The sequence below is a fragment of the Sinocyclocheilus rhinocerous genome, unplaced genomic scaffold, assembly GCF_001515625.1.
Source record: "Sinocyclocheilus rhinocerous isolate Xijiao unplaced genomic scaffold, SAMN03320098_v1.1 scaffold4183, whole genome shotgun sequence".
NCBI classification, from domain to species: Eukaryota; Metazoa; Chordata; class Actinopteri; order Cypriniformes; family Cyprinidae; genus Sinocyclocheilus; species Sinocyclocheilus rhinocerous.
Window position 1 is genome coordinate 229237 of NW_015634469.1, and position 8508 is coordinate 237744.

Genomic DNA, 8508 nt, shown 5'->3' on the forward strand with positions numbered 1-8508 from the left:
ATATTAATAAATACTATAATAGTATATAAATAATACTAATATAACACTAGTTTGTAGCTCTTTTTAGCAGTTACCTCCCGTGCACATGCAGCAGACATTTTAGGCTCTCAAGCCATGGACTTAAAAGAGCCCATCAATGCGACAGCTCTTCTGACCCCACACACACTTGAGCTTTTCACACTTCCCTGAACCGGCTGCATAAGTCAATCTCTAAACAATTCTCACAAAAACTAAATTCCTTGTGTTGAAGGGGCATGTAAACAACAGCAGAGTAATTATTTGCTTTTTCTATTGACTTTTGAAGAATAAGCCCTGATCATCTTTTATTATTATGATTATTCCATTGTGAGTTGTGTGTCATTTTTCCAGAACTCAGATATAGTCATAACCGCAGTCATTGCTGGGCGAGGCTCAAATATGCAAATAATGCAATAAAGCTTTTTTTTTTTCTTTTTCCAGAAGATAATGAATTAATGTCCCAGTTTCAATGCTTTATGGCCCTCCAGGAAAATACTGTGTAGTTTAAAGGGACTCTAAATTCCTGGCCATGTGGGAGTTTGTTAGTATTAACATCAGTGAAATAAATGAATGCAACCCAGTTCTCCTCCATGCCATTTAATAAATAGCTTATGGTGTAAATATATCACACTTTTCAAAGCGGATTATTGGGAAAACGCTTCATTTTGAGCCACCGCGATGATATATTTCCCTCCTGAAATGGCCGTAACCCAGATTCAGTGTCGAATTTAGACCAAATCCTGTCTTTTCCAGCAGCAGATAACGTTGCCGCACAATGCACCAGGTGTACAGCTGTGTGTGTGCGCGCGTGTCCCACTGCAGTCTGGTGCCCAACGCAGACAGACTCCTGGGAGAGCACGATGTAATCTCACAAGCACACTCGTTTTCTTTTCTTTACCAACCTTTCCTTCCTTTTGTCCCCTCCCCTTCTCGTTTTCTTCTCTCTTCGGTGAGGAACTCACAGAGCAGTGGCAGCGGCAGCACTTCCTGGTTGTGTCTGTCGGTGGGCGGTTCCAGCCAGCGTGATTGGCGCTTGAGTTCGGTGCTCTGCGCAGTGCTGCTGTTTCTCGCAGGCTCTCGGCTCACACACACACACACACACACACAGTGGCGCAACCAGCAGCCACACGCACAGCCTAAGCGCTCTGTCTCTCTCTATCGATCTCTCTCTCTTTCTCCTCCTCTCTGAGAATGGTCCACCCGGTGCCTGAGGCTCTGCTGTCGCGGCCTGCCACCCGTGTCTGATCTCTCACACACATACACGCGCTCAATACTAATCATGATGTGAGAGGTAAGAACTGCTTTTCCGTACTGTCTCACTCTCCTGTCTGTCTGTCTTTTGCAGTTCTAACAGCCACGGCTTGAAGCATTGCACCAATTTTGTATGCTTAGTGTGTGTGGGATTGGGGGTTGTTCAGTGTGTGTGGGCTGTTTTGACTTTATGGGGTGCCTCTGTGGTGAACTGCAGTTTGTTATGTCTAGGCGATCACAAACGACGGGGGAATCTCAGCTGCGTTCGAAAAAGTTGCGCGGTTGCGTGTGCGTTTGGCAGGAAACTCCCCCACCCCTGCGCGTCCGGCTACTTGTTTAGACAGTGGCAACCGTGCGATTGGTTAACTGTTGAACCTGAGAGCACTTCTCCTTTTTTAAACCCCCCTCTCGGGTCTCACTTCCCTTCTGTTTGTTTTATGCACGTACCAGCGTGTGCAGGGTTTTTTTTTCTCTCTCTCTCTTTTTTTTCCTCTTACGACAGAGCCGCGATCTCCACTCCCCCCACATGTAAATTACGTGTGACATGTTTAACTGCTGTTTCCTAATATGGCTCGTGCTAGATTTCAGAGCAGTAGGACCCAGTCAGGCACCATGGGACTGCACAGGGGCGTGTGTTCGAGAGCGTAACTGTCTGCGAGAGGGAAAAGAGAGGGGAGAGAGATATTGACGCAGGTTTTCACTTCTGTCTGAGTGCGTCACTCTTCCATGCAGTCATGTAAGTAAACGCCAAACACGCTTTCACTGCAGCGAGAAACATATGGATTCGAGCTCTCGCAGGTCTGCTCGTCGGCTGCTCGCGGTGGCTTTCCTGCATTGAAACGGAAACATGTAAGGAAAGATTGCTTAAGGACAGGTTATGCTGACTTTTAGTGCACTTACATGGGTTATTGTTTCACCGTGCTGTAGAGTATTTAGTACGGTGGGAAATTAGAAAGCGAGAAACGAATGTCGTCGCTGAGAAGTCAATGCTAAGTGCTGATTGGTGGCGTATGATTAAAGCAATTGTTTCGGTTGTTTGAAGATACCATTTTTGTGGGAGGGGGGAAAGAAAAATAAACATATGATCTGCCAGGGTGGTCTGGCGCCAAGTCTTTGGGTTTTGTCGACGGCATCCTGTAGTTGAGAAAGTGAAAGTGTTGCGAAAATAAGCACATGGAAGACACACTTCACTATATTTTGCATCCGATTCGGTTTAGACTAGCTCGACTAGCTAAAATCACTGAATTTTCCATTATAGACGAAAACAATGAATAATCATGGATTGTGGATTGAAGTTGATGCAAAACGATTCTTGTAAATTAATTGTTGGTTTAATCCCATATGCTAACTGTTAAACAACTGTTGAGATGATAAATGTGTTGCACCAGTGTTAGGTATCATAATAGCATCTCACATCTCCTAGCGAACGCGTCTTATCCTCGATTTTTCTTGCTTTTTGTCTCATTAACATTCTTGCATTTCTGTCTTCTCCACATGCTAGTTTTATTTGGGATGTTTTTGCACGCAAACAGTGCATGCTGTCTTTAATTCCACTAATGAAATATGTCTGATGGCGGCCGCGTGTTGGACGTGTCAAAATGTTTGTGCGTTTAACATCTAGAGGGCGTCGTAGAAAAAAAATGACTTCTTGTTTTGATAAATTCCTAACTCTTATCAAACTGAATTACTGCATTGCTAACTATTATCATTTGAATTGGTAATAACATCCTAAATATCATACTAAATCATTAACCTTTGACCTCTCCTATTCACATAGCTTTGTAGAACGTTTAGAGCCGTGCACTACTGGGTTAGAAGTTACTGAGTTACTGGGTAGAAGGGCTTTTGCTTGAAGCTTTGTGCTGTGTAACCATGGTGATGATACTATTTTCAACCCTTTCCAACATGGCAATCATCACCTACACACATCTGAGTCAAACGATGGGAGGCTGTGGTTTAGATAACCATCTCCGCTGCCCGCACACCTTTCTGATCAAGCACTCCACCCAGATTCAGGCCAGTTCCTTCATGAATTAAAGGTCCCCTGAAATGCTTAGAAGCACGTAGCGTTACTCTGTGTTGACGTCATTTTAACTGAAACAGGAAGACAGGGTGGGACATATCAAGCAGCCCCGCCCCTTTTTAAAATAGCCAATAGCGTTTGTTTATATCACAGCTTGGGCTAGAGCCGTTCAGAGCCGTTGAGCTCCGTAAAGCCGCATCGGGCGCTTCGGATTCTAGAGAGCAGTTGATTGGACAGAAAAGTTGATGAGAAGCTGAAGTACGATGTGACGTCAAAAAAAATTGTTGAGCCGTTTTGGCGGAAGTGACGAACTGCAAGCTTTGAATGCTTATATCCTTTAAATGTGAATTTTGTCACTGTTTTGGAGCACACTGCCTTATAGATAACCTTAAGATTAACATATTGATACTAACACCCAAAAAACTTTAATTTTGATTTCATGGGGACTTTAATGCCGGAAAAATACGCTGATTTGGGTTCAGCTGAATTGCAGCAATTGCAATCAGCATTTTAGAGCCTCCACATGGTGCCTGATTCCAGATCAGAAGCATTTTGGTTCTGAATTGCATAGTGACATCATAAAATCCATTCTTTGTCTCCGACTGTCTGATAAGTTCTGAAAAATTCTCAAGGTATGCCCTATAATGAAAATCCTGAAAATCCTATTGACTCTCCCTCATGTCGTTCCAAACTTGTACAAGTTTCTTTCTTCTGTTGAGCCCAAAAGATGCTTTGAAGAATATGGTTTACCAAATAGTTGACGGTAGCCCTGGACTTCCATAGCATGGAAAGAATTACTATGGAAGTCAATGGCTACCGTCAACTACTTGGTTGCCCACGTTCTTCAAAATGTTCTTGCAAGGTTGTAATTGTGTGGTTTTGAGGATTTTTCTGAAATAAACTGACAGATTTGTTCTTGAAAGTTTAATGCTATGGTTTGATCATCGACATCATGGTGATGTGCATCACATAACCTTCATTTATGCGTGTATAAGGTTCTTATAAGGTTCTTGGGTTGCTATATGGTTCTTTGGAGATTTGAAGTTCTTTATGTTCAGGTCAGCGGATTGGTTTCTGGGTTCTTTAAAGCAACAAAAGCTTTAAATACACTGATCTATATCTATTATATTATATAAATATCATATATAACAAACTACATAAAGTTCTTTTTGGAACTTACAAAGGTTCTATGACATCATACTGTTAAAATCTTCTTGGTTAGTTTTGTAGTTCTGTATCCTTCTATTTATAAAATTGTTGGCGTGGCTCATTAATGACACACTTTTACAGCCTTAAATGGTAACAATTTCCCATATGCTTAGGATGTAGCTAGTTTGTTTACGGATGTGATTTAAAATCTCCATCAAACACTGTTTTTTTTTATTATTAATACTCTGCATATTTAAAGTGTCAAAGCTTTACGTAGGGAGAGTTTGTTTTCTGTTTCCTAGACACAGACTAAACTCAGACTGATTTTAACCTTTCATTATAATTCCTGCATTTAAAAAGCTGGCCTTTAATATTGCACGGCTGTCAAATTGCAAACAGAGCCACAGGAAATCAAATGTCCAATCAAGCATTTCTCACTGGCAGGAGCGTATTAGACATCAGTACAGACGTAAATAAAGCCATAAGCCAAAGTGCAAAAAGAATGAAACGCTTAATATCTCATTCATGTGAATCATTGAAATAGTTTCCATTTCTGAAAAGAGAACATAACATCCAGTTCTCCTCCCAGTGGCAAAAATGTTTGACTTTTTAATGGGCTTTGATTGGCACACTTCCAGATCATTCTCTCTCTCCCTTGCTATCGTTCTTACTGTATTTTCTTTCCTTGTTTGACCTTGCAGCAACTTCTAAGAATTGTTATTCCACTGCTAAGGATCGTGGGAGATATACAGCGACATAATAGCCAAATCATTTAACTGAAAAAAGAGGAACCAAAGAAACAGCATCATGTTCAAGTGAAAACGAGGATCTTAAAGTAGAATCCAAGTCTGAGCATGAATTTCCTTTAATTGTCACAGTGATTATTCCACTTCTCAGTAAACACAGATAACGCAGGCATGAGCCTGTTTAATGCGAGATCAGAATCACGCTGCAAGGCCATATTATCCAGAGCAATCACTTTCTTTTCATTTCACAAAATCATTTAGCCTGTTTTGAGTATTCAGCATTCCCAGGATCCAGTTTGCCTCCACACTGAAAGTCTTATCGGATTAAAATATGTCATTCCATAAACAGAGCTGTGTGTGTGTGTGTGTCTGTGTGTGTGTGTGTGTGTGTGTGTGTGTGTGTTTTGTGGACATTTGTGTCTTTTAAAGCACTTTGTGTGTACATATGTGTTTGTTTTTGTTTTATAGTGTGCTGGACCAAGGTAGCATAGTGCTCTTACAAAAATGTACCATGATAACCATATTTCTGCTAAAGAACCAAGGTTGTTTTTATTTATTTATTTATTTATTTATTGTAAACTATTGAATTATAAATATATATTTAATTGTATTGTTTTCATTTATTTATTTATAATATATTATAAATAAATACATGTTTAAAAATAATCAAATACATAGAATAATAAACATTTATATTTCATTGAATGTAGTATTTGATTTACCATGCATGTATTATGTATTTATTTATTTTTTTATTCTAAACTATTTAAATTATTGTAATAAATTATTATAAATAGTTATTATAAACTATTTAATTATAATTATATATTTAACTTTATTATTTGTTTCTATTTATTTATAATACATTAAATATAAATTATAAATATTTGTAATTCTGTAATATATTATAAATAAAAAAATACTCAAATAAATATAAATATAATTCTATTTCATTTATTATTTGTTTTAACATGTATTTATATTATATTATATTATGAAACTTTTTATTTGTTTGTTTGTTTTTACTACTGAAGAATGCTAATTACATTTTTACGATTTTTAAGATTGCAGACCTTGTTGCAGACCAATGTCAGGGTGTTGCTTTGCAGTTACTAAAGAGTTGAGACTGGTTTTTAGCAGTTTGTTGTGGGTGGTTACTAGGGCTCTGATTGGTTGATAGGTGGTTTCTTACTGGCCCAAGTCAAAAGAGGCCACTCTCAAGTCTCAGTGATATTCTGGTCTCTAAATATGATTCATTGTGTTAGAAACTTTGAAAAACGTTGTCATTTCTGTCAATTACTTTTTTCTTTTTTAATGAAACTGGTGGCTAATACCAAGCTAGCATAGTTCTATTAACAATAACTGGAGTAACTATGTCATATAAGTTATTTTTTTGTAAAGGTGTTGTTTCTCACCCTCTCTCAGACTGGGCTGCTGCTCTTAACGGGCATGCGGCCGGGAACATTGCTACATCTCTTCCTATGATTAGCTCAACGTGAGTCGCGCAAGACTTTAGAGAAACAGGAAATGACCTCGCCGTTCACTTTCCACCTTCTCAGTCTCTGTTAAATGTTATGTCACAGCTCTTAGCTGTAGCTGTGATGTGCTATTTGGGTAGGTTTTCCTCTACCTGCACTGAACTTCAGATTGTGAAGGGCTGCTTTGTGTGTGTTTGTTTGTATAAGAAAGAGCCCAGTGTGTGTGTGCGTCAGTGAGGTGTGTGTTAGTCCAGGAATGTGTGTGACAATGTTTTATTTGCTCGGACTGACAGTATTCTGCAGACTTCAGTGCATTTCTGGCATTTTTAGGGGTGTGAAGGATTTATGCAGCTGGTGAGAGTCTAATAGAGAATGAGGGAGAAACAGAGCGAGGGCGAGTGACAGAGAGATAGTGTGATAAAGTGGAGGATGGGCTGCGTTCCAATTCTACTCTTGCTGTCTGTCCTAAATAGTATGCAAGATTAGTACAATTCCATTGAACTGTGCACTTTCTGTATGCGTAGAATACCTGGATAATCTACCACATCTGCAAAAATATGCAGTATACAGTATAATATGCATTGAATACTGAGTCTCATATTGCAGTGCACCCAACTTTATAATAATTTTATTTCTGAGATGATAACTGGACATTGCTAGCTGAAGTAAACAGAGGTCATGCGATAGCCTCATGATGAGGAGTTCATGTGATGATAATTTAGCATGATATAGTTTGAAATGCTTATTGTTGCATAATGCAACATATTTTGAAAGAAATGATAAGCATTATACACTATATGGGTGATTCTTCAGTTAGGGGGGGGGGAACATAGTTTTGAAGGATAAATTATATCCTTATAAAGTTAAAATTTTTTATTTGATTTTTTAATGTGTTCAACTTTTATTTATTTTTTCCGTTCTAAATGTAAAAGTTTTAAAACCATTTTCTTTGCACCTTTTCCTAGATTCATTAGATATACAGTATATTTATATATTAATATATTTATTTTTATTTTGTATGTACAATATAATACTTTATTGGGTGGATTATTTGAGATTTTTTTTATATAAACTTTATATAATTAATTATTTAATTTAAATTCAAAAATGTAATTTAAAAATAAATACATACATGTAAACAAATTAATTCATTAAATTAAAACATACATATGCATATATTTTATTCGTATTTTATCATTTTTATTATTATACATATATTACAAATTCAATTTTAATAACTACACACCACACACACACACACACACACATACATATATATATATATATATGAGTGAAAAATTTAAGGGGGTCTGAATAATTTCCGTACCCACTGTATATATATATATATATATATAATGCCCGTGTTTCTGTCTTTCCCGTTTCCCGTCTGAACGGAGTATTTGCTCTCTCAGATCCAAATCCATGTTCAATCATGATGAACAGGTTGATACCAGCCAGTAACTCCACAGAGATCTGATCCTCTTCCATGAGCCCCCTGCTTTACCCTCTAATAACACCAAAAATCACATCCATCAGTGTGGACCCCAAGATTGGCCCTCCGAGTCAACGAAGACAGAAAAATCTTTAATGCCTAGCAGAAGAAACTAGGGTTCTCACAACTTTCTGCCATTTGGATGTATATATTATATTGTATTGGAAAATATATTTTAAGTGGCAATTTTTTGGGGGGTGGGGGTAATTTTATTCGGTAGTCACAAACATTTATACGTTTATAAATGTTACTATTTTATATAGTTAATAGCATGTAATATAATTACTGTACATTTTTACATTGTTTCTAAACTAAACACTCATTTACATTATATATATATATATATATATA

The 8508-nt window shown here is 37.6% G+C and overlaps 1 protein-coding gene across 15 annotated transcripts in view; it reads left to right on the forward strand.

Annotated features, from left to right (window-relative positions):
- The window catches only part of mbnl1 (muscleblind-like splicing regulator 1), a 64231-nt gene that overhangs the window by 20541 nt on the left and 35182 nt on the right, over window positions 1-8508 (forward strand). For 3 of the 15 annotated variants that reach the window (XM_016559519.1, XM_016559525.1, XM_016559529.1), the window contains exon 1: window positions 1482-2005. The exons of 2 other annotated variants lie outside the window; for them this stretch is intronic. The gene's annotated coding sequence lies outside the window, so the exon portion shown is untranslated. 10 more of the 15 variants (XM_016559533.1, XM_016559534.1, XM_016559526.1 and 7 more) reach the window with 7 other exon arrangements.